The 27266-nt window shown below is 42.0% G+C and overlaps 1 long non-coding RNA gene across 1 annotated transcript; it reads right to left on the reverse strand.

Annotated features, from left to right (window-relative positions):
* Positions 1-18961: 18961 nt before the first annotated feature.
* On the reverse strand, positions 18962-25848 carry LOC126990898 (uncharacterized). Its single transcript, XR_007744894.1, has 5 exons — positions 25702-25848; positions 23212-23323; positions 21383-21520; positions 21099-21153; positions 18962-20181 (listed from the first exon to the last, which is right to left on the reverse strand). It is a non-coding gene; the product is annotated as an uncharacterized LOC126990898 (long non-coding RNA).
* Positions 25849-27266: the final 1418 nt, after the last annotated feature.

Here is a 27266-nt window from a genome sequence, read left to right on the forward strand (position 1 = left end):
TCTCCTTCGCCCCGCGCCCCGCTCCCTGCCTCTCATTCCGCGGCCCTGGCCTCTCCTGCTCCTCGTCACCGCACTGTGGCCATGGTAACAGTCACTTACGGCTGCTAGCGGCTCGTCTGTACATGAAGGGTGGCAGGAACAGTGACGCTGAGGAGAGAACACAATGTCGGGGTTGGCCGCGAGTTGACCAATCACAACACACGGGCCGCACTCACGCGGGCACCGCCGCCCATTCCACCAAGCCCTCTTCTCTGCCTTCCGCCCGCTGTGCCCCACGCCGCCGCTGCCTCACGGCAATGTATCATTTACTCAATCCTCTCGTCACCTCATCTCCGCGTGAAGGGCGCCGGTAACAGCTGCGTATCCCTTAGAGCAGGGATTGGGGAGGGAGGGGAGGAGGGACTGGGCGCGCGCGGCACATGGCCGCCATGCGCTAGGACCCATATCATGTAGTACAGCCCCGTTATCCTGCCCTAGCGACTCCACGCCCCTCCTTTCTCGTGTCCAAATGAAAGGGTTAACCAGAATCTCCACTCTTTCATCCCTTCCAATAGTAAACTTAACAGCAGCCTCCCTTGAACGGCGTTTTCAAACTTTTTGCTACAGCTGTCGGCTTCATACTCGGTTAAGATACTCTAGTCGGAAGATGGGTCCCCATGCACCATGGTGATATATTTTTCTCACTTACATTTTTGTAATCCTCAAGGTGTCTAGTAAACAGATTTTTATATTTATGGCCCCCCCCAAAATCTCCGCCCTCCCAGAAAATCTAGAGTGTTTGCGGATAGTGAGTAGAAACCTAACTCCCTTATAATGTGCTACAACTATAATACGGAATGTGTCGTCGGCTGTAGGCATATGCAGGCGCGGATACGGGGGTGGGAAGCTAGATGGCCCGGGCCCCCCCCCAAAAAAATATTAGGATAACTAAAATATTTGAAATACACATAAATTGAGAAAACATAAAATATATTTAGGATACCCCTAAAAAGCTAGAGAGCTGGGGAGCGAAGCCGGCCGCCGCTTGATAGCTCTGGACGCTGTCCTCCAAACTTTAAAAAAACTCCTCCTCTAAGGTTCCTTGGGCTTTACTATGCGGAGGTGGACGGGATGCTCAGGCAAGATTTAATTTTTTTTGGTGTCTGATGTAATTTTTCACTCTCCTACAGGGCCTGGGCACAACGGGCACGTGCCCAGGGACCCGCGCTCTTATGGGCCCCGCACTCGTCTAATAATCTATATACTCGTATAGGGCCGTAGTACGCCGTACCCGGGGGGCTGGGTGTCGGACGATCCCCCTCCCCCATCTGCTAAAATGTCCACTTTCTGAGAGAGTCAAAACGAAAACTGATATCTTTCTGTTGCATTTCTGGAGAACTCAGGATTTTCTTTATATATTTTCAGTGTTTAAGTTACGGAATCGTATATTGAATATTATAGAGCAAGATTTAAAGGCCTAGGAAAAAATCTTTGTAACCTCATTCCTCACATGCAGGCAGAAAGTAAGTTTTAGTGCAGGCACTTTCATCATTCGGCACTTCGAAGAGGAAAGAAGGGAAGACTTCCGTGCAGTTGTGCACGCCAGGCCTCACCGGTAAAGGTTTAGCCTGGCTCCTTTTGCGCACCGCTGAAGACCTTGGATTGGATACGACAAAGTGCAGGGGACTTGGTTTCGATGGAGCAAGTGCCATGATGGGAAAATTCAAAGGTGTGCTCTCATGAAGAAGTACACCCTGGCCAAGCCAATCCACTGCTTTAACCACCGGCAGAATCTAGTACTGACGAAGGCGTGTGACGTCAAGGAAGTGAAGATCGCTCTTCAAACACTGACCGAGGTGTATAACTTCGTTCATTCTTCGAATATGCGCTCTCTCCGCTGCACAGAGGTTGTCAAGCTTACCTCGGCCAAGCGCGAAAAGCTTGTTCTCTGTGCCCCACCAGGTGGATTGAGAGGCATGACGCAGTGCTGGTTTTCGTTGAATTTCTGCCTGTCATCGCTGTTTTTCTCGAAGAAGAACTTGACGCCACCGCTGGGCTCCTTCTCATCGCCATAGTGTCCCCCGCTTTCTCGTTGGACTGGTTGTAGTGGTGTGTATATTGGCGCATACTCTCGAGCAGAGCCGAACTCTTCAGAGAAAAGATGGCGACCTGGTGTCAGCCTATGCCACGACTCGTTGCATCGAGACCATTGTTGCCAAATTCAGAGCAGATGCGGAGAATCATTTCCACGACGTGTTCATGAAAGCGGAAGAGCTTTAGGTCGAGGTGGGGTCATCGCATAACACCATCCCTGTGCCACGACTCTGTGGACGACAGACCCAGCGATCAAATGTTCCGGGCGAGAATGCTGAGGAGTACTACCGCCGGGCGGTGTACATTCCGTTCGTGGACCACGTCTTGGCTGAGTTTAAGAGTCGGTTCGGCGACGACACAGTGCCTATCGCACTTCAGCTCAAGCAGCTCCTCAAAGGCCCTGAAACAACGGATGTTGCGGCTGTGCTTCAAGCGACGAAGCTCTACGAGCTCGACATCGGTTAGGTTTGTAATTTATTTATGACCTGTATTATGATCACCCTTGCTGCTTACATATCGAAATACACGTTTAGTTATCTTCGAATGCTCGTATGGTGATGATTTCTACCTGTTCAGATCTGCCTTTTCACTGGTCGGATGTACAATTTGAATTGTTTCTTTCATTTGTCACATATGCGTTGATTGCTCGGGAGCTGCGGATTTTAAGCAAAGAACCGCCATCACTATCCATTGGCCGTCACTGTTTTGAGACTGTCGCTAACTTATGAAATTTTACCATCGGGCCAAAACCCAAAATTGATTTTCTGGTTCCGCCCCTGACTCCATGCCTTCCATCCCTCCTCTCCTTGCTTCCCACTTTCATTTAACCCTGGTTAATTATAATTGTAAGGAAAACGGATGATAGGAGATACCTCTCTCTCTCTCAGAGACACGTCAGTCCTCTTCGACGGACCGACTTGGGGCGGGATTCATCAAACCATTTACCGGACCTCTGTTTGGTAAGTCTCGCGGTATCTCCGCCCACCCGGTAAATCGGCATTCATCAACCACTTACCGGAGCCGTGGTAGGCAGGCTAAAGTTACCGCGGCTCCGAGCACCCGTAACTGAGTTACCGCAGGCGTGGTAAGTGGGTAGATACTGCCGCGGCTCATGTTCGGAGGCGATTTTGAGCCTATGTATTTTTTACCTCGTGACGTACCCTACACCATCAGAAGCAGAAAAGCATGCAGATTTAGGATCTGGGCTTATAGAACCGATGTGACGAAAACCAGCTTAGTACGAAGGAGTTGAAGATAAATAATGCAAGAAAATGTGTACTCCCTATTCATTTAACTTTGATTTTCGTATGTGTATTTACACATTATTGTTACAATTTTATGCTAGTGTGATGCAGAATTTTCTCAGGAAGATGATGGCGGTCTCCATTTTTCTCAAAAATGAATTATGGGGTCAGGAAACGGGGTGGGAGTGAGGTGTGTGAAGTCGTCGGTTTGGGATGAACTGGGCAGACCCGTGCACGGCCTCAGGCCGGCTTCACGTGCAGGCCGCACTCTATAGTATGTAAGTCTGTGGAACTGTCCACCCACATGACTTTTCCCTTCTTGTTAAAACACTGCAGAGGGAATAATGTTCTGTCTGTGACAGTCACCTCCCGTCTCAAGTCTCCAATATTCTTGCTGTGGAGTTTAATGTCGTAAAATTTTGCTCTGACCTCCTCCACACTACTCACGAAGCCACTCGATCTCGCCATTCACCTCAGCAGCCACAACTTCCCGCGCCCACACCCATTGCTTGGCTGCACCAGTGAGGCATGATGGCAATGGCCCCCTAGCCAATTTTGGTTGCGAGGGGTGAGTATGGGCAAACATTAGAATAATACCCAATCTTGTGATAGCGAGGCACGCAGCTGGAATTGGCGACGGAATACTATGAAGGTAACATACAAAAATGTTCAGAATATAGCTAAGCTACATAAGCGAGTATATTTTTATTTCAAGAATAAATATACAAGTAACGTGCATTCATTCATAAAAAACGCATCTAATTGAGGGATCACCACGCTAATTATTTGTTTTAAGGCAGTATTTACGCCTGTACAATACACATGTCTTGATTTTGAAGTCTGCGTATTAGTAAACAAACGACACGTGAAAGCTGAAATACAGCATCAAAGGTCGCACGAGATTGGCTATCCAGCCCAACCAATCGTTGCTAGGGTGCGAGTTACCGGAGCGTTACCATACCGTTGATGAATGCCGTGTTTGAAAGATGCCGCAGCTCTGGTAGCGCTCCGGTAAATGTGAGAGATACCGGAGGCGTGGTTGGTAAGATTGATGAATCCGGGCCTTGGTCTGATAGATTTTGATCGCCTATAGAGTCGGTCTGTCGGCACCCTGCTACGGGCCGCCTGGGCCCGTATCCTCGACAACTATTAATACTAAACTTGGTATTAACTTTCGACTTTGGTATTAACTTCACTCTCAAAGTGTATCCTCAACAACTATTAGCCTAATACCTACTATTAACTTTGGTATTAACTTGGAAGTGCTGGCGAGGACTTCTAAACATTTAATAGTAAAGTTAATAGTGAATCCCAGACCCAGACCCATATCAATATGGCCACCGAACTTCCTCGCCCAGCCCGCCTCCGCAGTTTAGAGTTTGATAGGACGTTTTGGAACTGTATAACGATGGTGAACTTGTCAAGACATACATATTAGACCGTGCAGGAATGGAGTATGTGACTGATTTGGTGAGAAGAGAGCTACAAGATCCAGTTCAAAGGGAGCATTCCCTCACCCCGGGGTTGAAAGTGATTTTGACTTAAAGATACTTGGCTACAGGAAAAATGCTGCAGTGTTCAAGTGATGAGTTTGGGGGTAAGCCAGAGTAGTGTAAGCAGGGTGATTGCGGAAACTCTGGCCGCCCTCAGTGCTCCGTAGGTAGTCGGGAGGTTTATCCAGTCTCCCCTTGATAGGGTGGAGATCCGTGAAGAGCAAGCAGAATTCTACCAACTTGCCGGTGTTGTGGGAGTGATAGACTGCACCCATGTGAAAATAATGGCACCAAAGGAAAACGAAGTAGTTTATGTCAACAGAAAAAAAAACATAGCTTGAACATACAATTAGTGTTTGATGCCTTTGTTATTGATTAAAATGTGAAATATTTGAGTTAAGGAAAACAAAACATGGGAAAAAAAACTTTTATTTATAGCAGAAAGGTACACACATGCAAATGAAAAAGATGACATTAAAATTGCATTAAAATGTAATTTAGAATATGATTTATAATTATTGTTGCTTTAAAATCAAGTTAGAAAGCAAATTACTCTTGCCGGTTATTCGTATTGAGATAATTGTGGTAAGAAAGCTTGTTAGAGACGTCTGCCAGTGTGAGGGAGCAGGAACGAAAGGTCGAGGTGACCACATCGCGAACATCATGACATGTGTGAAGTAAAACGAGGTTACTTGGTTTCTGTTTACAAAGTTCCAAGTGGAAAAACAACTTTATTGTGAATTCAGTGTATACTTTTGTGGAGTATTGTGTTTACTGAGTGAGTTGGTGACCAATCTGTTGCTATTTGTGTCTTGCTTGAAGATATTCATCATTGGATTCAAAGCTATGGTATTAATGTGCAATACTAGTCATCATAATAAAATACGTAGTAATTAATTATATATGTCAACCTATTTATTTTCATGAGATCATGGTATGACCACTGAAAAACATAGCTTTTTTATCTTGGCTCCATTACAAATTCAATATATAATTACTCTATTAGTGGAATCTAGTTTTCAGCATCTTTTATTATTATGCCAATATTCTAAGCACTCAGCTTGCAAACATGCTTAGGTTTATGTTGTCAGCTTGGGTCGGACTTATGTGAACACTTTACCAAGTGACCTAAGATTACTCAATGCTCGCAAAGCTATGGTATTAACGTGCAATGGTCATCATACCAAAATACGTAGTAATTAATTATATATGTCAACCTAATTATTTTCATGAGATCATGGTATGACCGCTGAAAACATAGCTTTTTTTATCTTAGCTCCATTACAAATTCAGTATATAATTATTCATATATTCAGTAAAGTAGTGGAATCCAGTTTTCAGCATCTTTTATTATTATGCCAATACTCTAAACACTCAGCTTGCAAACACGCTTAGGTTTATGTTGTCAGCTTGCGTCGGACTTGGGTGAACACTTTACCAAGTGACCTAAGATTACTCAATGCTACCATATAGGTATACTACATCTTTGATTGTGAGTTCATCAGAGAGCAGCATGAGTCTAATTAGGTGCTAATGAATATCCTGCCTGCATCACAGACTACATAAAATGCAAATATGATCAGTGCCTAAAGGTGTTATAAGCTAATGATGGTAAATATATATATATATATATATATATATATATATATATATATATATATATATATATATATATATATATATATATATATATATATATATATATATATATATATATATATATATATATATATATATATATATATATATATATATATATATATATATATAAACTGTCTGCCCTAATGTCCCTCCCACTTTTGAAGGCCAAATGACGCCCCGGATTGTAACAACGTATCTGGTAACACCCATGACTGGGTGCCGGTGCAAATCTCCTCATTTAACACCGAGAAATTAATCTAGGCTCTAGGGAACTCGGAAAATCTGTTAGAGAGTGCTGGCTGTAAGGATTGAGCTAGTGACCTTCGACATGCAAAAGCCATGTCTGTCAGTCGAGCCAATAAAGGTAAAGGTAAGTTGGGGCATACGCTGTAGCAGCGTGGCCTCGGTGCTCATCTCCGTAACATTGGCCCTTGAGCCTGTGGTGGGAGGGAGCCCATTACCCCGGGACACAGGGCCAGTGTGACATCCGGGTTACCACAGTTTCCCCAGGTAGTCATTTATCGACCAGCCCGAGAGGGAGGATGATCAGCTGGGTGAGCTGCACGCCGACTGCCCAGGCCGGGATTCGAACCTGGGCGTAGAAGCCACGCATGCTGACCACTAGACCACGGAGGCGTATTGGAGCCCAATCTCAAGTGAACCCACTCACAATGGCACACAATTTTTTTTCCGGTAAATTTTGTGCTTTGAATGAATTTGTTAACCATTTCTGTCGAAAAACAGCACAGATTATTTTTCACCCCTTCCACCCTAACCTCCTCAATAATAAAAAAAAGTGACAAAATCATAGCCTTGAGGCAGTAATATTCAGCCCCAGCATCAAAAAATTATACTGCTGCCCTATGAAAGGCATCTCTTAACTCCGATGAAGTAGGTGGTGACTGTGGTGGAGCAGCTTCATTGTCATCCCTGGCAGTGGCAGGTGTCATTGGGCCAGCAGATGATGAAGCAGTGGCAGGTGTTATTGGGCCAGCAGATGATGAAGCAGTGGGTGGTGTTATTGGGCCAGCAGATGATGAAGCAGTGGGTGGTGTTATTGGGCCAGCAGATGATGAAGCAGTGGCAGGTGTCATTGGGCCAGCAGATGATGAAGCAGTGGCAGGTGTTATTGGGCCAGCAGATGATGAAGCAGTGGCAGGTGTCATTAACAGCAGATGATGAAGCAGGTGGTGTTATTGGGCCAGCAGATGATGAAGCAGTGGCAGGTGTCATTGGGCCAGCAGATGATGAAGCAGTGGCAGGTGTCATTGGGCCAGCAGATGATGAAGCAGTGGGTGGTGTTATTGGGCCAGCAGATGATGAAGCAGTGGCAGGTGTCATAGGGCCAGCAGATGATGAAGCAGTGGCAGGTGTCATTGGGCCAGCAGATGATGAAGCAGTGGTGTCATTGGAATAGCAGATTATGAAGCAGTTGCAGGTGTCATTGGGCCAGCAGATGATGAAGCAGTGGCAGGTGTCATTGGGCCAGCAGATGATGAAGCAGATGATGAAGCAGTAGGTGTCATTGGGCCAGCAGATGATGAAGCAGTGGCAGGTGTCATTGGGCCAGCAGATGATGAAGCAGTGGCAGGTGTCATTGGGCCAGCAGATGATGAAGCAGTGGCAGGTGTCATTGGGCCAGCAGATGATGAAGCAGTGGTGTTATTAAATAGCAGATGATGAAGCAGTGGCAGGTGTCATAAGGCCAGCAGATGATGAAGCAGTGGTGTTATTGGGCCAGCAGATGATGAAGCAGTGGCAGGTGTCATTGGGCCAGCAGATGATGAAGCAGTGGCAGGTGTCATTGGGCCAGCAGATGATGAAGCAGTGGCAGGTGTCATTGGGCCAGCAGATGATGAAGCAGTGGCAGGTGTCATTGGGCCAGCAGATGATGAAGCAGTGGCAGGTGTCATTGGGCCAGCAGATGATGAAGCAGTGGCAGGTGTCATTGGCCAGCAGATGATGAAGCGTGGCAGGTGTCATTGGCCAGCAGATGATGAAGCAGTGGCAGGTGTCATTGGGCCAGCAGATGATGAAGCAGTGGCAGGTGTCATTGGGCCAGCAGATGATGAAGCAGTGGCAGGTGTCATTGGGCCAGCAGATGATGAAGCAGTGGCAGGTGTCATTGGGCCAGCAGATGATGAAGCAGTGGCAGGTGTCATTGGGCCAGCAGATGATGAAGCAGTGGCAGGTGTCATTGGGCCAGCAGATGATGAAGCAGTGGCAGGTGTCATTGGGCCAGCAGATGATGAAGCAGTGGCAGGTGTCATTGGGCCAGCAGATGATGAAGCAGTGGTAGGTGTCATTGGGCCAGCAGATGATGAAGCAGTGGCAGGTGTCATTGGGCCAGCAGATGATGAAGCAGTGGCAGGTGTCATTGGGCCAGCAGATGATGAAGCAGTGGCAGGTGTCATTGGGCCAGCAGATGATGAAGCAGTGGCAGGTGTCATTGGGCCAGCAGATGATGAAGCAGTGGCAGGTGTCATTGGGCCAGCAGATGATGAAGCAGTGGCAGGTGTCATTGGCCAGCAGATGAAGCAGTAGGTGTCTATTGGGCCAGCAGATGATGAAGCAGTGGCAGGTGTCATTGGGCCAGCAGATGATGAAGCAGTGGCAGGTGTCATTGGGCCAGCAGATGATGAAGCAGTGGCAGGTAATATTAATAGCAGATGATGAAGCAGTGGCAGGTGTTATTGGGCCAGCAGATGATGAAGCAGTGGCAGGTGTTATTGGCCAGCAGATGATGAAGCAGTGGCAGGTGTTATTAAATAGCAGATGATGAAGCAGTGGCAGGTGTTATTGGGCCAGCAGATGATGAAGCAGTGGCAGGTGTCATTGGGCCAGCAGATGATGAAGCAGTGGCTGGTGTCATTGGGCCAGCAGATGATGAATCAGAGGCAGGTGTTATTAGGCCAGCAGATGATGAAGCAGTGGCAGGTGTTATTGGGCCAGCAGATGATGAAGCAGTGGCAGGTGTCATTGGGCCAGCAGATGATGAAGCAGTGGCTGGTGTTATTGGGCCAGCAGATGATGAAGCAGTGGCAGGTGTTATTGGGCCAGCAGATGATGAAGCAGTGGCTGGTGTTATTGGGCCAGCAGATGATGAAGCAGTGGCAGGTGTCATTGGGCCAGCAGATGATGAAGCAGTGGCTGGTGTCATTGGGCCAGCAGATGATGAAGCAGTGGCAGGTGTCATAGGGCCAGCAGATACTGAAGCAGTGGCTGCTGCCGGAGCAGCTGATGGTATCTTTTCCACAAGTAATGAACAATGTGCTGGGATGGTCTCTAGCAATACTGATAAAGTGTGTATCTACAAAGAATATGAATTTAAGGGTAATTAATAAATTGTTTTAATAAGAATATAAAAGTTTTTGCCAAAAACATACAGGCCAGTCAATATTTCACTGCTGCTTGACTGTTGCTGCTGTCCTATCCCTAGCACATCATGTCAGTGCTGAGTGGCTCTGGTACCCCTTCAAATATATGAGACGAGCAGCCTATGATGTCATACACCAGTTTATTTGCCACAGTTAATGTCATAGTTATATAGGCAGGCGCCTGCGTATCTGTGGTGCCACACGTGTGGGGCACTCAGGTGCTGGGGGAAATGTCATTGTTATGAAGGGGCAGGGGTAAACCAGTGTATGCTGTGAGGCCTTGGTGTGGAAGTTCCCTGTTTGAACTGTGCAGCTAATCCCCCATACAGTGAGGGCCTTTTTTACTCCCTCAGGGGCTGTGCAGCTGAGAGAGTGGTGTACATGAGTGTGAGTGTGTGAGTAAGTGTGTGCCTGTCTTGGCTAAAACCCTTCACTGGGGGAAGACAACCAAGGTATTTAGATAGATTGATAGTCATTGACAGATGAACATTAAAAAAAATTCTATATCAAATATGCAGTTCACTGCTATGAACTTATTAACTTTAAGCTGAAATAAAGGCATTGTGGCCAGTATAGCTGCATTCTGTGAGCACATAAAAAACTAACTAATATAAGTTTTACATTTAAAGACATAACAACTAAAAAAAATTACCAGTCTGCCGCTGCTCATTCTTGCACTTGGCAATGCAAGGCTTTGATTTTTGTTGTACGTTGTACCAACGCCTCTCACAGTCATCCTGCGTACGGGGTCCACTCCCAGGGAAGGCACTGTCAGGGTATAAATGTGAAGCAAGTTTCTTAATCGTTTCACTATGGCATGCTATTTATTTCCCATACCTTCTCCAATAACATTTAATACATGCTGTGATGGAAAGCTAAATCAGTACCGGTATTTTATTTACATGCATCATAAGACATTAACTTTTTAGTTGTTATGAACATGGCCATAAATACTACTTTTCATTACCTACTTTTCTAAAATGCTTTTCTCTAAGTAGGATGATATTACACAATACAGCTATACAAAAAAATTCAAAGCATTAATCTTAATTCCATTCTTTTGAGTACTTCTAACCTAACATTATATCACCAGAAACTGTTTGACCAATGCTATCAAAATAATATTTTAATCTTACTTTACCATTCTCATAAAATCTACCTATTCCGATATAGACTTAACATAAAATACTTGTAAAAGTGTTGAGAGTCTGGCATGCCCAACCCCCCCCCCCAAAAAAAAATCTAAATAAGGAATAAATAAAATAACAGGTAAATATGACTTGACTCTCTTATACTAACCCCCTTTCCACCCTAACAAACTTGGGGACCTACCATGTTAGGTTAGGACGTGTTAGGTAGGACATGTTTAGCAGGAGTTGGTTTAGTTATGTTAGATTGTTGAGGGAGTGGGGGTTGCAGCAGAAATGGTCATGATGATGCTATTCACGTGGAGCAGTAGGAAATAATATGTCCTGTTTGGAAACTCTGTGGTTGTGTTTGTATACAAAAATACCCATTTGACGAGGTTAGGTTAGTTTGCAAGTTACTTGAATCATGGATATGTGAATATGTAACATACAAAATAAAAGCGTTAACCTTAATTTCATTATCTTGAGTACATTCCAATCTAACATTATATCACCATAATCTGTTTGGCCAATGCTATATATATACTATTTTAATCTTACTTTACCATTCTCACAAAACCTATCTATTCCCATATAGTCTTGAAATAAATTACTTTTAAAAGTGTCCATTGGCTGGCTTGCCTTGCATTCCCCCCCCCCCCCTCAAAAAAAAAAATAAATAAATAAAAATAAATAAAGAATGAAAACAGGGCAAATATGCCTTAACTATCTATACCAACCCCCTCTTCCCCCCCAACAAACTTGGCATGTTAAGTTAGGATGTGTTCGGTAGGACGGGGCAGGTTTGGCATGGTTAGGTTTAGCTATGTTAGGTTGTTGAGGGAGAGGGGGTTGTGGCAGAAATGGTCGTAATGAAACTATTCAGATACAGAATAAAAAGGTATGTTCTATTTGGAAGGTCAGTGGTTGTGTTATTATGCAAAAAATACCCACTTGATTAGGTTAGGTTAGTTTGTAAGCTAATTGAACCATGAATATGTGATTACTAACCTTGTTACAGCTTCTGCCACTTCAGTCCACGCTCTCTTCTTATCCTCAGGGGTGATACTCTTCCCATAACACCCTCTGATTATACGTATTTTTTCTTGAATTTGATGTAAGAAGACCGTTTCATCTGGCGACCAATTAAACTTACTCCTTTTCTGCGCTGGTTCTCCGGCCCATAGATGTGCTCACTGGGGCAGATGACATGGTTATGGTGCGGTAATTTCAGCAGAGCAAGTCGTGACGCAGGAGGGGAGATACGGGTATTGACGAGTGACGGAGTAAAAGCAGCCTTTGAGGCTGCTTCTATCTGCCACAAAACTCAGTATTTTCTTGTGTTTGCCATTTATTATGTTTTTGTTGTACATTTATACCTCTTTTCTTTATTTTTCTTTTGAAATATACACTTAATTCATGTCGGATGTTTACGTTTTGCACGGAGGCGTCCTTAGCAACGAGCCCGCCATAAAGAAGAAGAAGAAGAAGATAATAGTAGCCAGGGATTTGCTAATACCTACACTCAAAGTTGACGAGGATAGGTTTTACTCTTAATAATTTGAAATTATTATCTTTGATAGTAACTTTAAGAGTAAAAGTTAATAGCTCTCGAAGATACGGGCCCTGGTGCAGGAGGAGCGATCTTTTCCCTCTTAACTTCCCTCTTGTCTTCGGACAAGGGCCCGTTCCCCTAGTAATACTAGGGGTAGATCTTTAACAACAACCTTTCCTACCTTCCTTCCCTTTCTGTCACTCCTTCCGCCCCCTCTCTCTCTCTCTCTCTCTCTCTCTCTCTCTCTCTCTCTCTCTCTATCTCTCTCTCTCTCTCTCCACAGTGCCACTGAGATTAATGATAAGTAGAAATAGTAATAAATGAGTTTTAAAGATTAAGTAACAAGTTAAAGGTAGATGGTTTGTTAGAAAACATTAGGCTATAGGGAAGATAAAGATGAAAATAGCATTGACAAGAATAAAAAAAAAGGAGGAAAAAGGAAGAAAATAAGTGGACGAATAACAACATCAACAGTTTCTTGCCCCCGCCCTGCCCCCGAACACACCGGAATGGAACTTCGACTCACCCCACAAAAAAATCACCCACGACAACGGAAATAAAAAAAGAACGTGAAAGATAAAATAAAAACCTCCTTCCTCAGCCAGTCACTCTCGGCACTTAGCGACACGCGAGCCGCACTAATTGAGCTGAAGTGGCCGAGCAGGAGCGAAGGAAGTCGAGAAAATGGCCAGAATTAAAATGTAAGCCCCTAAGTCACACACACACACACACACACACACACACAGTTACTCTTTCAAGCCAATTTCGGAATTAAACTTTGCACACACACACACACACACACACACACACACACACACACACACACACAGTCACTCTATCAAAATGTAAGAACCTAAGTCACACACACACACACACACACACACACACACACACACACACACACACACACATACACAGTTACTCTTTCAAGCCAATTTCAGAATTAGACTTTGCACACACACACACACACACACACACACACACACACACACACACACACAGTGACTCTTTCAAGCCAATGTCATAATTAGACTTTTCACACACACACACACACACACACACACACACACACACACACACACACACACACACACACACAGTTACTCTTTCAAGCCAATTTCAGAATTAGACTTTGCACACACACACACACACACACACACACACAGTTACTTTTTCAAGCCGATCACAGAATTAGACTTTGCACACACACACACACACACACACACACACACACATAGAGGGAAACACATTAGACAGAGTAAATTTCACAAAATTTTTGGGTGTTTACATAGATGAGAATATGAATTGGAATCAACATATTTCATTTGTCACAAATAAATTAGCAAGGATGTGCGGTATGTTATACAGAGTCCGCAACAATCTCACACCTGAATCCCTCACTAGTATTTATTACACACTTTGTTATCCCCATCTCACCTATTGTGTATCAGTCTGGGCCTGTACTTGGCAGTCCTTCATTAAGGAAATATCAGTAGCTCAAAATAAAAATTTTAGGTGTATATTCTATATGAGTTGGTTTGAGTCAACACGAAATATAATTAATACACAAAATTTTCTTAGTTTTCCAAATATTCATAAATATTTTTTATTGTTAAGCATTTACAAGTGCCTTACACAGTATTGTGGAGGTCAGCCTTTCAGACTGGTACACACATCATACAACATTCGAGGTAATGATATCAATCTCATATGTCAACAGTTCAGAACTTCTCTCTTTAAGCACAGTATATTATACTCAGGTCCCCAAATGTGGAATTCATTGCCTCTACATATTAAGACTCTTCTCAATCATATAAATTTATCCATTTTTAAAAAATCTGTGAAAACTTATTTATATAATTGTCAAAGTAGTAATCAAATGTAGTGTGTGATATGAACTTAGTTTCACAAGTGTAATGTTCATTATTATTATTATTATTATTATTATTATTATTATTATTATTATTATTATAATTGATATTGTTATTGTTATTCTCAGCAACATATTATTATAATTATTCTTATTGTTCTATACGTTAGTTAATAATATATTAGGTACCAATTTTGTGCCAATGTAAACATTAAATAAAATAATATAATTCCATGTCTGTCGGGAAGCTTCGGCTTGACAGGCTGTGCCATTGCCATGTTTTATGTTATGTTTATATATAACAATATTCTTATATTTTAAAGGCAATAAATATTTACTTACTTACTTACTTACTTACTTACACACACACACACACACACACACACACACACACACACACACACACACACACACACTTTCCCCGACACAGGTATTACAGAACGACTCGGCCATTATTTCACCTCCATTGATATATTATTAACTGGACATAATAACACACGCATACACTTTGAACATTCGCCATACCTTTCTCTATCCTTGTTATCTAATATAAATGGTGAACGATGAGTGATGGCGAGGATTTCCAACGATTACTTAAGAAAACTAAATCTCTTAATACGCACGTAAACCACGGGAGGAAATGTCACAGAGAAGCTTTTTTTTTTTGGGGGGGGGGGATTTCGTTGGGGATATACCCCAATGGAGGAAGGCAACCCCCCAGACGGCTGGTAGAGAGATACCCAATTCTTTCAAGGAGGAGGCCCAACAACGGGGCTGAGGGTGTCGGACCTATCCCGTGCCACCCCCATGGCACGGGATAGGTCTCGAACCCACGCCCTAGCAACCCGCCGAAGCGCAAGGCCGAGACTCTACCACGGGACCACGGGAGCCCCCCACAGAGAAGCTTAACACATTCACCATACCTTCCTATACCACTTTGAATGACGGCAAATACCTACGGATAAGCTATGGTGAGGATGTTGAACGATTAAGACAAGAGAAATGCAACGCTCGCTACGGACATAACCAGGGGAGCCAATAACACAGGAGGGAAGCTGTGAACCCATCTTCCTCCACCTTCGTAACGCGTGATGGCTGACCAGCAGTGAGTGAAAATGAAGATGTTCATGGAGACCAAATTACACAGCAACCATAAGCGTAAGTGACACGTAGATAGGCTCAAAATATTCACCATACCTTCATCTATCCTCCTGACGGGCCGTGGAGGGTGATCGGTGACGGATGACGCGGATGACCAGTGATAAAGTTCACGACACTACACACGACAAAACACGCGCGAGAGACACCGCCGCCATGCTCTCAATACGATGATCCGCTTCCCCCTACTTCCTCCCCTTGCCTGGTCATTCAGTGGTCAAGAGCTGGTCAAGTGAAGGTCTTTAGTCAGTCGAATAGAAAAGCAGTGATAGTTTTAACCACGTATAAGATTAGATTCCAGTAAGACAAAGCTCGCGCCTCCTTACTTATGCCTAACAGGTGTTCATGGGTATTGTTAAGGTACGATGTGAAGCTGATGAACCATAGTTTCTCTTAGCCTGTCCCCTTTGGGTTTGATTACTCTTAGTCAAGGCTTCAAAGGGTCGGCACGCAGCTCGACTCGCCTCAGTGCTGCCCTCTGGCGGTGCTAACGGGAACCGAACCCCCGCCTATCTGCTGGCTGAAATGTTGCCACTCGAAGGTGCCGCCTGTATTTATAGCGAGTGACGGGCCGCTGTTACGGGCCGGATTTATACATATTGGAATACTAAAGCTTGAGGGTAATGCATGCTCCCGTGGGGAAGGCTTAGGTCACCGCTGCTGCCGTGTGTATGTGTGTGTGTGTGTGTGTGTGTGTGTGTGTGTGTGTGTCGGTCTTCCCCTTCCCCTCATCTCATCTCCCCCTCAGAGCACAATTCAGCTCTTCCTCATCCCCCTCCACGTCAACCCACACGCCCACGCCCTTCCCACACACACAAGGCCTCCACACCCCCACACTGCTACCACCCCACGCCTCCACTCCACACCCACACAGCTCAAGTGTACATATCCGTCCGTCACAGCCCGGCATCGCCATATACTTCAGGCGCCAAGTATGACAATAGAATCTAGTTACCGAAAAGGAGAACGTCGGGCGGCACTCCACGTCAGCCGGGCAGCCGTCAGTCCGTCAGGAGGCCAGACACGCTTGTTGCCAGCCACCTCACGGGCCCTGCAAGACGGACGAGTGGCGTTAAGTACCTCTCTCAGTTGATTACGAGCAACATCCCGGGCACTTTGTCACCCGGCTCCCCGCTTTTTAACCCTTCGCCTTTCCAAACTGCGTCCTTCAAATACTTCTGATTCTCGCCCTCCTACCACGTCTCCTTTTCCCCTACAGCTGCCACCCACGAGTGTCCAGGGGCGGCAGCAGCCTGGCAATTGGCTGAAGCATCGCCTGTTATCAGCAAACAAGACGCGACGCCCCGCAGAACACCCCACGGACGCCCCTCCCCGCCCGCAGCCCACCCACCTATTCATACCTGGACATAACTTCGTGCCACCTGATCGACGTGCGCCACAGATCTATCCACTACTGCGTATGATAACTTGGGGAAGAAGACAGTGTGCAAGGGGGAGGAAGAGGAGGAGGAGGGAGATGAGGAGGAAGATGAGGAGGAAGAGCAGAAAGAGGTGGAAAAGAAGACGAAGAGAAGAGACGGAAGAAGAGAATGTTAAGGAGGAAGAGAAAGAGGAGGACGAGGAGGAGGACGAAGAGTAGGAGGAGGAGGAGAAAATTAAGTAAGTTGATTGATAGTTCAACAGAAACAGACACCTTGGTATGAGAGAGAGAGAGACAGAGAGAGAGAGAGAGAGAGAGAGAGAGAGAGACGAGCGAAAGAGAGCGAGAGACATGCAGCAGGTGTTGGTGGTGGTGTGGGTGGTGGTTATGGTATTTATGTCCTTTTGTTGTTGGTGGAGGTAGTGGTGATGGTGGTGGTGACGTTGTTGTTGTTGTTGTTGGTGGTGGTGGTCATCAGATACAGTGTTTATTTAGTATATCTCCGCATCGGTCTTGGCTGAGGAGGAGGAGGAGGAGTACACAGGAGTACAAAGGAAAAGCAAACAGCCACAGACCTCTTGGTCCTAACTAGCCTGTTTGTTGTTGCTACCATGTACTCTAATCTACGAGTCAGAGACACAGGACAGCAAAGGCGAGGGCTCCTCCCCTCCCACCAGTCCCTCCAGCCGAGGCTGGCATGAAAAGGAAGAATACCATGTAGTACAGAAAAATTACAATGTTTATATGAATAAAAAGATCATTCACGACGACTAAGCGGATGTTCGGGTTAGCTTCTAAATATTTGTCCAGTCGGTTTTTGAACGTGCAAATAGTTTCGCTTTCGACGACGTTTTGAGGCAAACCATTCCATACATTGATGACACGGTTGAAGAAGTGTTTCGATTCATTTGAGTTGAGACACTTCCTCGTTATTTTGTATCCATTGTTTCTTGTTACACTTGATTGAGAGACTAAAATAATCATGAACATTAACGTTGTCGAAACCCTTGAACATTTTAAACACTTCTATAAGGTCACCTCCAGTGATGGGCACCGATCACTTTGTGCTGGTCCGATACACTATCATCCGATCAGTTTAGGCAGCTGATCCGATTCCGATCATCCGATCATTTTTTAAGTACTGCTGTTCCGATCACCATTCCGATCATCTGATCGTTAAAACTTATAATAATTACTATTATTTTTTTTAATAATAATTACAAGAACCACCTATTTTAGGCGTTCTTCTAGTAATAATTTCAAATAAGTAATAACTTAATTATTTGCTTATAAATATCTTTATTTTTCCTCTTTCTTTTGGTATATATGTAGAACATGGTAAAGAAAAATGTTGTCCTAACTTCTTATTTTAGGCATTTATTTAAGTCTATTGTTTTTATTCAACTTCTGAAAGTATGAAAACGGAATTATGTTCGCTATTTTAACTTTTGTTTGAAGTTGATTTAGATTTTTGACAAACATTTTTCAACTTTTTAATATTTTATTATCGATATCTAGGAAATATTTTTTACTATTCTATAAAAAACGAGCGATAGTGATCATTAATCTCCTATCCTTCCTGTTGAAATTGCTTTCTGAATAAAAGATATTGGTCCATAAATAAATTAGTTACAAGAACATAAGAAATAAGGTTTTGATTTTAAGTGAGCCGGTGTCACACGCCACAGTGTCCTCCCCCGCCTAAATGTCCCCCTTTGTTTACAAACAAAAGGGAGGACATTAAGGCTTACGGTATCGTGTTCCGCCGCGTCCTCAAATTCCTAAATGTCCTCCCATTATTTTCCAGCACGGAAGGGCATATTGTTATATTCTTTCATAGGAAAACATCAGTGAATACATTACAACGCTCTGCTTTGTATAAATGAAGTGAAGGGACAATAAATAGCCTTCATGACAGTGATTCATCAGTAAATTAACGGCAAATAGCCTTTTGCTATAGTAAAAAAAATGTCGATATGCGTAGCCTATGAGGCCCTTTTTTGTGTGTGTGTGGGGGGGGGGGGGGGAGCGAATTGAGCATGCCATGCATATGTGCTTTTTATTTTTCTTTATATAAGCCCTTTAAGGGAATTTTGAAGATGATCTAAAAAAAAGTGAGGGGTGGTGCTATATAAATAGCTTACCCCCCCCCCCAAAGCAGATTGCTTTCTCTTATAATTATGTGGGGTCTACTACATATGACCCTTCTGTATAACAACTCAGGTTATCAGAATTACATTGCGGTACACTGTGCTATGGGTGAGGTTTGATTGTCTACAGGAATCAAGTATCTTGCTGGAAAAATGGCTATTTAAGAATGTAATAGGTCCCAGAGAGCTATCCATTTATATTTTCTTCTCTTCTAAGGACATCATTTGTTATAAGATCCCCCCTGGTACATATTTTCACATAATTCCTCCCCTCCCAAGGGCTCTGAGGAAGTCCTCAGTTCTTCATATAGCATGATTTTGATTCCTTACCTTGGTAACAGGTCTGTGCCCTTCTTCCCCTCCCAAGCGCTCGGAGGAAGACCCCAGTTCATGCTGCAAGATCTTACTTACCTTGGTACACGTTTTTCCCCTTCCTTCCCTCCCAAGGGCTTAAGGAAGACCCCAGTTCTTCATGCTCTCTAGTTCTCTAGTTCTTCATGTTACAAGATATTCCTTTGGTAGTCTAACAACCATCCATAATTAATTTAAGGGTCAAAGAAGGCTCCAAAATTTCTTGCATAAATATATATTTGGTAAATTACATATAGTTATTTACACAATTGTGTATTAATTTACTATCTACCTACTACTACTACTACTACTACTACTACTAATTATAATAATAAAAAAGCTACAGATACAGACATACAACACAACAGATAATTAGATGGCCCCCCAAAAAACACTTAACAAAAACATAAAATTTGCCGAACACAAACACATAGCAACCTTCCTCGCAGACAATTTAAGTAACAACATAAACATTTTTTCAAATTCTTTAGGGCATGCAAATATGCTACCAACACTATTATATCACAGAAAGACAACAATATCACAGTAGTAACCAGCCCACAACACCGTTCCAATTAGTGTGCACCCAAGAACACTACCAGACACCAACCATGCCACACAGCCCCTTCTTCCAACAGCCCCCCTCAACATTACCATTAACAGTATGGGGAGGAGAGGGGGAATCCTGGCATTACAGAAGGACTTGACAAGTAAATTCACTGGGCCCGACAACATCCTTGCCTTCATTATTCATTGTTGATCTGAAAGTATGAGGCATTGCATGTAAAAATATTGCACACATTGTAGAAACTGTCAATGATCGAGTAATTTTCAACAAACCGTAAGATTAATTATATATGTGTTAATCATCCTAACACATTTATGTAGCTTATAGCCATGGGTTGAGTGATCCGTTCAGGCTACACTAAACACTAAAGAAAATATTAAACTTTCCACAATAAGTCATGGCGGGGTGACAACTACTGTTGTGGCAGGACTGCACGGCAGCAAATGAATGTGTGACAGGGATCAGGGGACATGAATGTCCTCTCCTTCAGCTGACAGTAAGGAGGTGGTGTTCCTTCCCCCCTACTTGGTTACAGTATGGGAGGTACAAAATAGTGCACAACCATTATCATAAGTTCAAAATTTCCTGATTTAACCGAACTGAAAAATTGGTGAGGCCTATTAAGTATGGACAACCTTTCAAAGTGACTATCTAAAGAAGTCATACATGTAGTATATCATACCTTACCACCAGTAGATTTTATGAATGCCAAGCTGTGTTCAGGTGCTTAAAGGAGCAAAAGGTGAAGCTAAGAAACTACAAAGCAACAGATGTAACTAAGGAAGAACACTGCAATATTACAGTTAAAACAGAATACAATATATATATATATATATATATATATATATATATATATATATATATATATATATATATATATATATATATATATATATATATATATATATATATATATATATATATATATATATATATATATATATATATATATATATATATATATATATATATATATATATATATATAATATATATATATATATATATATATATATATATATATATATATATATATATATATATATATATATATAAAAAAATTGTTGTTCAAAAGCTCCATATTATACCTGTCATTCTAAATGATCCATACCTTATTACAAAACTCCTTCCCTTGATCAGAGATGAGGCGTTTTGGTGCTCCCAATCTGTGAAAACATAAACACACACCATATGGTACAGCGAGCTTACATTCTCCCTCATGGACCTTACAGTGCCATAAATATTTTACATAAAATATATTTTGTGTATGTTTATGCTTATTCTACCTAAGAATACTGTAAAGGAAATACTATTGATATCTTATTACACTAAGGATTGTCCCATTGGAATACAAAGACCTACAAAACCAGTACGTATCAATGAAATTCATCTTACATGCTTATGTACTGCTTGATGCAATTGTTGACACCTGTCCCATCCTTTCTTGGAAGAGGAACAACAGTACATATTTGGTGAAGTAATCCACAATTGTCAATACGTACTGACTCCCACTCTTGGTCATCGCCAGTGGTCCTGTAATACAGTGAAAATATATCAGTATACATGTAGTGGCATATTTCCTCCCACGATGGATATCATTTAGCTGAAAAACATGAGGAGCAGCACTGTAATGACTTACTATGTGGTGGCAGAAAACAGATAATAAAGGTGTCATTACAATGGAACACTGAATGCTAAGTTGTTTTGTTTCAAAATATTGTGGAAAATTAAATTGTGGCAATTGTAAATGTAACAGTATTTACTGCATCAAAGTATCTTCTATCATCATCCCTTAACTCATCATTTCTAAATCAATGAAGTCAATTGAGAAATCCATCGCAGAGCAACACTCTGTCATTTGTAAGATCTCTTAAGATACAAAATTCCACATGCAAAAACCATTATCTTATCTGGTGTGAGGATGGTAAGATTTTATAGTAATATAAATAAGGCATACAAAACCTACTGAACCAAACTCCTAAGTGCAGGGATGTGAGGATTACTGGCCAGGGCATGAAGCAGGGAGGTTAAACCCTAAAGGGCGGGTGACAGGGTTTTCTGGTCCGACTTTTTACGCCATAATTTTGAAGTTTTTGAGATGATTTATGGCTTTCACTGTACATTCCACCCTTTAGGTTTTAATTTGTCAGAAAAAGGTAACAGTTAGGCTAATTAAGTGCAGCTGCTATTTCTTATAACCTAATAACAGTAACTGGGGCCCTAATGCTAGTGGCAACCACATAACAAAAATAAGTAAGAGAAAGCAGTAAATGTGATACAGAGGTCATTGCAGGGGAACATGCCATCATAGAGTGAACTATTAGCCAACATAAGTGTGAGAAAGTAATGTGTTTATGTACACACAATAATAAGAAACAGTAAGAAGAGGACCATACTTCCTGATGTGAAACCTTAGCAAAAGTAAATAAATGAGTTACATTTTACAGGTAAAATATAATATATTTCACGATGTTCACCTAAAACTTTTAAGACACCATAAAACATGCAAGGGTTCATCATGCATCTTAAAATCTCATATGCATTCTAATAAACTAGAAACTGATTGCCCTTCATTATACTGGATGTGGTCCTGGACAAGATGAGCATGTCATGTCGCTGAACTGTATTTGTCACTGCCTGCTTGCAACACTACCTTAGCTTTTCCTGTAATAACATGTAAATCCTAAATCAATTTCTCATATATGTATATATATCTCTATATATATATATATATATATATATATATATATATATATATATATATATATATATATATATATATATATATATATATATATATATATATATATATATATATATATATATATATATATATATATATATCTAACCTATTGCTCAAGAAATTATGGTAAATTGAAAACAAGCATGGAAATCCATGTGACAATAGCTGGAATTTACATAATGGACAATTAATATGCTACACTAATGTAGTTTGACAAATAGTGATGACACTAACAATTATACTAAATTTTAACAATCATCAGCTTCAGTACATTGATAAAAAATATCAAAATCTTCAGTCTTAAACAACATTATGACAGATACTGCACACATGTATAAATATGTGTGTGTGTTAATTTGACAGCAATAACTATAATCTGTTTCATTCCGTCTGTCCACCAACAAAGCATGAAAGAAATGGACTAAACATTATTAAATATTATCCATTGATGTAGAGGCGATAAATACACCAAAACACTTACCAATAAGATCCATGCCTACGACTTCCATGGGTTGAGACACCTTAATTTGTTTAAGTGTGGGAGCTTGTGTCTTTACAACCTCAAAAGTCTGGCAAGTTGTACAAGTTGATATCTGAAAAAAGTAAAGAAAGGATGTAGTAAACCTGAAAGGTAGGCAGGGTTATTGTGCTTCTATCCTGATTCTGTAAAGAATTGTAGCTGTGGCATAATTATTTTTGATGTGTTGCTAATATCAAGTATTAAATGGAAATAACACTATCACCTTGTGTTGTGTTGCTGACTTTAAACAGAAGGCAGACAAAATTATTATATACTGTCTTGGTGGATTTTTTTTTTTTTTTAAACATAGGAAGCAGCTCAAGGGCACAAAAAAAAAAAGATAATGAAAAAAAAAGCCCGCTCTTCTCTTGCGATACAGCTGGTTCTCTGTAACAAAAGGATAACTTTACCACATGTAAAAGTAATGGTATTATATACTGCTTTACAGCATCCATGAAACAATCAAACCTTAACCGTTTCATTGAATAGATCTCAACATTTTCACAGTTGAACTAGGTTGAAAAATTTAGAAATAACAATGATATAAATTTCTTAATTTTCAAGGGGGTTAAGACGCAAAGCCTTAAGTTAGGAGATTAGTTAGGTTAGATTTGATTTAATTTTAAAATTTACTGTTTCTTCATTAGAAAATTCTGTGAGTGAGGGGATTTAGCACAGCAGTTGAAGGACAAAATAACAGTTATGGCGAGGCACCCTGAGTGGCAGCCCTGACCATCGCTGGCCAGGCCTATTATTTCAGTAATATAGAATGTGATTTTGACAAGAAACTGTTATATTAATTCAAAACTCAACAAAATTTTTCAAATTGGGTGCAAGTCTTTACAATGCTTCCCTTGTCTGCATTGTGTATCTGTTTGTCCAAGCCAAGTGTGAGGAGCTTTGGGCATGATTTTGAGTGTTCATAAGGACAGCTGATTCCATTTTAGCCAAATGTACAGTCTTTTTTTTATGGTATAATTACAGGTCCTTCAAAAATGACTTCTTTTCTCCACTTGGTAGCTCAACACCTCTGCCTCTGTTGTTCTGGCTTCTGGGAAATTGTGTGCCTATAGGGTGAAGGAGTGTCTTTGTCTACTGGCCTCTAGTCTCCCTCCCCTTGACCATGTATCTCTTCCACTATTTTATGGATTTCCCATGGAGATTAGCGTTTGCAGTGTTGTGTGTGCCACTGATGGTCTGCAACCGTGCAGATTGCATACATTCTTCATTCTCACTAGCCAGGGTGTCATAATCTGCGTAACACTGCCAAGCACATCATGTGCTGCCAGGTGCAGGGTAATTACCCTGTTTTTTGGGTAATCTGAACACTATCAGGGTAATGGGGTAGAAGCATAGACAAAGACAGATTTCTAGAGTAATTTCACCACAGACTGCAAAACCCTCTGAAATCTAGCTATTTAGGAGAGAGAGAGAGAGAGAGAGAGAGAGAGAGAGAGAGAGAGAGAGAGAGAGAGAGAGAGAGAGAGAGCGCACCGACCTATACATTGAATATAACATAGTACTACATACTCACAAACTGAAGTCAGTCCTCATGAGTCATGATGCTAGGATCCATCAGGATTCTTTTAATGTAATTTTCTTAATATAGTCACCAAACACTTTAATTTCTATTCTCAGGCATGACATGGTTTACCAACAACTCTACACAGCAGTACACACTGATGAGTATGAATATTTTGACCATATATATATAGATATATATACACCTTATATATATATATATATATAGATATATATATATATATATATATATATATATATATATATATATATATATATATATATATATATATATATATATATATATATATATATATATATATATATATATATATATATATATATATATATATATATATATATATATATATATATATATATATATATATATATATAGTGTGTGTGTGTGTGTGTGTTTGTTTTTAAAACATATGGCGCACTGACTAATTGTAAAGCAAAGCGGGTAATTTTTAAGGGGAAAGTAGGGTAATTTGCCCACTTGACCTGGCACATGGCTGGCCTGCCTTGGGTGCCTTTGTTCACATCATGGGTGGCCATCTTTGTAGTGTTCTATTTTTGTACAGCCACAGCACTTCCTAGACACTTATGGCCATTTCCTTAAGTGGCCCAGGCCTTCTTTTTCCCTTTCATAGTTCTTAATGAAGGCCATTTACATAGTGATCGTAGATAAATTCTGATAATTATGTGGGGGGGGCAAGACTGGGTATGACCTGCCCTAGCCTGAGCTGACCTTCAGCCCTGGAACCATAAAACACAAACCACTGTATTGCTCAGCTTGTGGCTGCCACTTTCCACGGGTGCTATTCAGGCTGACTGGCTTTTTCAACAAACCAGAGTTTATTAAATGCAAGAGTACCCCTTTGTTGTTTCCCCGAAACAATAAACTATTTTCACTCGATCAGTACTCACCTTTTATCATGTGATGTTCCCTCTGTCTTCTCAAAATTCTCCTTTGATTTCCAGTCAAGCCTGGTGGATACTGGTTGTTAAGAATTAGTTGCTTAAGCGGGACTAAATTCTCATTAAAATGGAAAATCCTGTCGCGGAGATCCGAAGCCATTGTTGTGGTGGACACTCTGGCGTGAGACTGCTATCAGCTGGCCTTTGTTTGTTTATGTTCGCTCCGACACCGGGGACCCGACGGGGGGGAGGACATTTAGGCGGGGGAGGACACTATGGCGTGTAACACCGGTGTTGTGTCATCTGCCATCCACGTATCCTAAGACATCCCATCCTGATCTGCGCATGCGCGGAACCCGATGTTTACAAACACAGTGTTGATATCGTAGTTTGTCCAGGCAAGATGGCGGCAAGACAGCTTTTATGGGAAAATGGCCAAATTCAAGAATGACATGGACCCCATAATTCAGATAGCCTACCATTAAATGGAGAGAATCCGAGAAACATGACCATCAATCAGAAGAGAGTGTAGGTTATCTCATTTATCACATTTACCGACTTACAAGGGGTGTAGATTATCTCAATTATCACATTTACCGACATACAAGGGGTGCAGGTTATCTCATTTATCACATTTACTGACATACAAGGTTTCAAATTACCTCATTTATCACATTTACCAACATACAAGGGGTTTAGGTTATCTCATTTTTCACATTTACTGACATACAAAGGTAGGCGGTGGCTGAGTGATTAGCGTGCGGGGCCAGCATTCATCACGCCATGGACAAGGTCGATTCGAATCCCCACGCTACCACCTGGGATTTTTTAGTCACCGCCGAGTGGCTTAAGACTATCCACAGGCTGTCCAGAAAACCACCTATCATCCCGGATTCTAGAAGAAACCGTACAAGCGAATCAAAAATGAGTTCCAGGGGGCAGCATGAGCCAAGCATAACTAGCGCCACTATAAAAATTGCCTGCGCCATGACGGGCTTTGGCCGACCACCAGGCCCCTCATTTATCACATTTACCGACATACAAGGGGTGTAGGGTACCTCATTTATTACATTTAACGACATACAAGGGGTGTAGGGTACCTCATTTATCATATTTACCGACATTCAATGGGTGGAGGGCATCTCATTAATCACATATACCGAGATACAAGGGGTGCAGGTTATCTCAGTTATCACATTTACCGACTTTTAAGGGGTGTAGGTTATCTTATTGATCACATTTACCGACATACAAGGGGTGTAGGTTACCTCATTGATCACATTTACCGACATACAAGGGGTTCAGGTTATCTCATTTATCACATTTACCGACGTACAAGGGGTGCAGGTTATCTCATTTCTCACATTTACCGACATACAAGGTGTGCAGGTTATCTCATTTATAACATTTACCGACGTAACGGGCTTGCCGGGGGGCGTTTAAAGGGCGTTGATTAAGACTTCAGTTTCCTTAAGGCGAATTATATTCGTAGCCTATATGTACAAGAAGGGTCGTAGCGAGAGCGACTCCGTTGTGTGTCAGTCGGACTCTCGTGAAGGAGTGACGAGTTACAG

Source organism: Eriocheir sinensis, unplaced genomic scaffold, assembly GCF_024679095.1.
Source record: "Eriocheir sinensis breed Jianghai 21 unplaced genomic scaffold, ASM2467909v1 Scaffold221, whole genome shotgun sequence".
NCBI classification, from domain to species: Eukaryota; Metazoa; Arthropoda; class Malacostraca; order Decapoda; family Varunidae; genus Eriocheir; species Eriocheir sinensis.